This window comes from Hibiscus syriacus, unplaced genomic scaffold (assembly GCF_006381635.1).
Source record: "Hibiscus syriacus cultivar Baekdansim isolate YM2019G1 unplaced genomic scaffold, ASM638163v2 tig00117016_pilon, whole genome shotgun sequence".
Classification (NCBI taxonomy): Eukaryota; Viridiplantae; Streptophyta; class Magnoliopsida; order Malvales; family Malvaceae; genus Hibiscus; species Hibiscus syriacus.
This window is the reverse complement of record NW_024063525.1, coordinates 3,646,791-3,652,793: the sequence shown is the minus strand read 5'-3', so window position 1 is coordinate 3,652,793 and position 6,003 is coordinate 3,646,791.

Genomic DNA, 6,003 nt, shown 5'->3' with positions numbered 1-6,003 from the left:
TATTTGAATTCGTTTCTAAATTGTTGGTAAAATAGATTGCAAAACCACACCGTTAGCACTGATAGAAAAGAAAAATAGTAATTAAAAAAGAACATATTAGTAAACCGTGTCGTGGTATAACCACTGCCTTAGAAACTAATTCGCCTTGATGTGTGTAATCGCTGCAGTAGGCAGACTGTCCCCCGAGGTTAACACGGTCACTCTAAATTTCGTACACCCGAAACTGGAGTGGACTGCTGATGGTATTGCACTTCTGATCGGAAAGCACACAGAGAGAACTTTAGAAAACACTTGGAGAGTGAATTCTGAAATGTTGAGAGTGAGTTGAGAAGCTGAATATAGCTCTCTATTTATAGGCTAGAAGTAGGGTTAAAATCGTCTATAAAAATTCAGGATTAAATCTCTTCTTTGTAACAGCTAAAACGTCTAGATGAACCTGACTCAGAAATAGTCCGGGTTTATTTCATCATTATTCAGCTGTTATAACTCCCGAAATTATATCATGTAACCCCTGAAATTAAATCAAATAACTCCTGTAACTCCTTCTATTAACAGCTTGTCCCTTTTGTACAAAGTTGGAAATCAGTCCAGATACATCTTAACGTTTTTTATTTAATTTAGGAAAAGCTGTTTAATTTATGATAACTCTCATAAACCAGCTGTTATCATTTAAATTTAAACAGAAATCTTTCACATTTTTCCATTTGTTTCTTTCAAAGAGAAATTCCTCAAGAGTTTTCTCTAAAAAGATAATATCCACGCGGATGTGTCGAAGAAACGTATTACCATGACCACGACCACGACCACGAGCCATGTCGTGCCATGCCTAGCCGAGACGAGACGAGACAGACGACGACGGCAGCGGTGCGCGAGAGACCCCCTTTTTCTCTTTCACTTAACAAGAAAGTGGGAAATCCAAACCATAAATACCCATTCCCAATAGTATTTCCAATACTATGTGGGATTGAGCATTACCAACATTCCCCCACTAATGCGAAAGAATTCTTCTAAAACTCGAAAACAAACTTTCCAGAAGAGTAATAGCGAGATTAGTTTCTTAAGCACTAGTGAACGTACCTGGAACTAGTACATAGTGATAATAAGCAATCCTTCTCTTAGATAAGTGAAACTAGTCTGGAACTTTCTAAGATGGGGGTAAACTCATAACACACAACTAACCCCTTCATCCACCTGAGTTCTCGATGTGTAAGATATATATATATACAAAAGTATATATTTGGCCATCTTACCTCAGGATTCTAGTAAGTGTGCTAGAAAAATGGCCCAACATTTTTCATAGAAGGCGGCTAACCCTTCTCACTTACATAGGTTATTTCATCAAGTTTATATCGATATAAACCACCCTTAACAGGGATATGAAATAATTAAGAGCTTTTATAAAAGCTCAACCTCACAAAGAGTATGGTGAATTTCTTCAAGTTCATTATAAATGAACCACCCAAACTCTGGGCTAAGAAGTCATTAAGAATAAATATTCAACCTCATTTATCAGTAAATTCAATAAGTCCTTCTTACTAGAACCATCCAAATACTTGGATTTGAATTTATTAAGAGTTTAACAAACTCAACCTTTCTGTTGGTAAGTTTATTATTTCCTTCTCACTTAGGAATACCCACTCAAATTGGGTTATGAACTTATTAAGAATAGATATTCAACCAAAATCGATAAATTCATCAAGTCTTTCTCACTAAGACCACCCAAAGCCTGGGCTATGAATTTATTAAGAGCACTTAACCTCATGCTGGGCATGCACATTATTCGTCATAGGGATAAGAAGTAGGAATATGCACTATGAGTCTTTCCATGGTTTCGTTTGACCACATGGAACTTAGATAACTAAGTTGGGTATCCACCATGAATTCCTCAACCAATAGGCTTGAGACCCATCCCCCTCGAAGAATCTAGGACCAGCTTCCGACTTAACCCTTTGGTAAGCGAATCTGCTAGGTTCCTTTCCGACTTCACATACTCTAAAGAGAGCACTCCATTCTTTATTAAGTGTCTAACTTATGCGAATGTGTCTTTTCTTACTATTGTAAGCTTGGTTCTTAGCCACACATATCGCAGCTTGTGAATCAAAAAACAATGAAACTGGAGGTGTCGGTCTTCCCCACAATGGAATATTTGCTAACAAGCTTTTGAGCCACTCGGCTTCATGCCCAGCTAGGTCAAGAGATATAAACTGTGAGTCCATGGTAGAACGAGCAATACAAGTCTACTTTGATGATTTCCACGAGATTGCTGCTCCACCCAAAGTAAAAACATACCCACTCGTAGAGCTTACCTCATCATTATCAGAAACCCATTTGGCATCACAATATCCTTCTAGTACCACAGGAAAGCCAACAAACTCAAGTTTCCAATCCAAAGTACCCTTAAGATACTTCAGTAAGCGTTTAAGAGCAATCCAGTGCTCACCACTCGGATTATGAGTATATATACTCAGTCTACTCACATCATAAGCAATATCAGGCTGAGTATAGATCATTAAGAACATTAAGCTCCCAATTAATTTAGCATATTCAATTTGGGAAACGCTACTTCCTTTATTCTTAACTAGATGTATGCTAGAGTCATAAGGAGTTCGAACAGGGACGACATCAAAACTATCAAATTTCTTTATCACTTTCTCTATATAATGTGCTTGACATAAAGAAAATCCCTTCTCAGTTTTGGTAACTTTGACTCCTAAGATTACATCTACTTCTCCCAAATCTGTCATCTCAAACTTAGTGGATAAGAAATTTTTAACTTTGTTAATGGACTCAATGTTATAACTGAAAATCAACATGTCATCAACATAAAGACTTACGATAACACATTCAGTGTCAAACATCTTCGAATACACACAAGCATCTGAACCATACATAACAAAAACCAAAACTAAGAATAGTTTTATGAAATTTCTCATACCACTGTTTAGGAGGCTGCTTAAGTCCATAGAGTGACTTTTTGAGTCTACAGACTTTACCTTCCATACCAGGTGCTTCAAAACCTAGTGTGTGCTCCATGTAAATCTCATCATCTAGATCTTCATTCAATAAAGCAGTCTTAACATCCATTTGTTGTACCTGCAACTTATGAATAGAGGCTAGTGCAAATATTGCATGAATCGTTGAGATTTTTGTAACGGGGAGAGTATGTATCAAAGTAGTCTAAACCAAACCTTTGAGTGAACCCTTTGACGACTAACCTTGCCTTGTACCACAGAATCGAACCATCTGGCCTTAGTTTCTTCCGAAAGACCCATTTGTTGGAGATTGGTTTGAATCCCTTAGGCAAGTCAACTAATTCCCAAGTATGATTAGACATTATCGATTCTAGTTCATCATTAACATCGCTTTTCCAAAAACTAGCATCGATAGATCTTATAGCTTCTTCAAAAGTTTTAGGATCCTCATCTAACAGAAAAATTTGAGCTATAGGATCTGAAATGGAGTCTAAATCATTTATTTCAGAAATAAAGGAAGTAATAAAGTCTGGTCCAAAAGAGGTTTCAACTCTTTGCCTTTTACTTCTTCTAGGCTCAAAAACAATTTGTTCAGAAGACCTAGCAGGATTACTAGAAGAAGTTGATGGAATATATTCTATTTTTGTTTCAATATTTATTCTCGGTTCCTTTAAAGGAAAAGTATTTTCAAAGAAAACAACATCCCTTGACTCACAAATAGAATAATCTTGTAAAAGCACGAATCTGTATGCAACACTATTCGTAGTATACCCTATAAACACTGCATCAACGATTTTAGGTCCGATGGTCTTAAAGTCTGGAAACCCACTTTAGCCAGACACCCCCACACTTTCAGGTATTATAAATTAAGAGCGTATCATTTCCACAATTCATATGGGGTAGAATCTAATTTCTTATGAGGAACTCGGTTTAAGATATAAGTTGACGATAGAATGGCTTCCCCCCATATGTTATCAGATAACCTTGAACTTATTAGTAAAGAATTCATCATATCTGTTAAGTTAATCGATTGACTGAATCGGCCAAGAGGGGGGGTGAATTGGCAATAAAAATTTTGTGGAAGCTTTTGCAGAAAATTGAAAGAAATTGCACAGCGATTTAGAGTGGTTCGACTTTATCAACCAAAGTCTACGTCCACTACCTTAGCTATCCACACTAAGGATTTTCCAACAAATTCACTAATTTGTTCTTTCTTTTGAGGCCAAAGAGATAACCTTACAACTCCCTCAATAATATACCCCAATTCTTGAGAACACCCTTTTCTCAAAGAGAAATACAAATTTGCAAACTTACAAGAAAAACCTCACAAGGCAAATATGTTTGCACAATTCTAGAACAAATAAAGAACACTCAAGAATAAATACAATTGAGCACAATAAGTGTTCTTGAAAGCAAAATGAATATTGAATGAAAAATAGGCTTGAAATGCTCAAACTTGAGGTTTGATGCTTTCTCTTTGATTCTCTCTTGATTCTAATTGCTTGATGTTTCTTTTTATTGATCAATGGCTTCTAAGCTTGCTTAAATACACCTTGAATCACATCTGAACGTTGGGGATGATTAGAGAAAATAATATAGCCGTTTTAGTATGAAAACAATTAATAAAACAGTTTGGAGCGTGGGGGGAATCGGTACCCCCTATGGGGAATCGATTCCCTAAGTGTAAAATTCAAATATTTTGACCGTTATACAAGGGGGAATCGGTACCCCCTGGGGGGGAATCGGTTCCCTCTAAGCATTCTGGATTTCTCGGAGCCAAACCATTCAGGGGGAATCGGTACCCCCTTGGGGGGAATCGGTTCCCTCTGAGCAATCTGGAATTTTTGGCTTTGAAATGATTCGAAATACTTTATAAAATTATTTTGAAATTGTTTTAAGATTAAAACTTAATTTTACACTTGAGTAAGGATTAAAAATGATCTTTAAAAGATTTGGAGTAATGTTTTGATATTCGAATAGTTATATCAAATATACTTAGAAAATCATTTGGAAAAATCTTAAAATTCATTTAACTTAATTTGTTATATCGAAATATCAAAATGTTTTCAACAATCTCCCCCTTTTTTATATAACAAAACATTTTAGTATTTTAAGATTTTGAAATCAAGTTTTGAAATTACTCCCCCTTACTTTAACACTTCTCCCATTTATCATTTAAAACACATTTAACACTTCTCCCCCTTTTTGTTAAATCAAAAAGACATTTTAAAGAATTAAACAAGGTTTTAAAATAATTTAGCCAATTGATTATATTTTAAGCTGCTAAGATCATAAGCAAGAGAAACATTAGCCATTAGTTTCATAATCAATATTCATAGTTAATGTGAAATGGCAAAATTGGTCATATATCTAATCATGAAGTAAATGATGAAATAAATTTAATCACACCAAATCGATAAGTTCTAACCATTCATAAATCCAAACAAATTCAAAGTCAATCAATCCACAAATTCAAACATTCCAAAATATTCAAAATGTTAAAACAATAAGTTTGAAGTTCAAAGAAAAACATAGAATTACATATCAGGATCAGGAGGAGGAAAACGAGCTCGCATAGCGGCCATTTCGTGAGTGAGGTCATTAATACACGCGTTGGTTGCTTCGTTGTTTGCACGCATCTCCTGAAGAATTTCTAATTGTTGAGCTCCCATTGTGGATAAGTGGGACTCTATAGAAGAAAAGCGTGAATCCATGGTAGCGTATCGGAAATCGAATGTCTCCATAAAGGATTAAAAATATGGAGGCATTTGATGCGTTTGTTGTTCTTGCTCTTCGGACTGCTCCTCGGGCTGCTCAGGCTCATCTTTGGCTTCATCGATGTCTCGCATTAATTTCTCAAGCTCGAGATCTTCGTCAGCTTCGGGTGGAGCTTGTGAAGAACTAGCTCCCAGAGTATTTGCAGAAGATCGAACCCATTCACCGGTTTCCTTATCCTTAATCCATCCCGCTCTCATTAAGGAAAGAAGGTTAATTTGTTTCTTAAGGGGAAAAACGGCATCTAGACTGACTC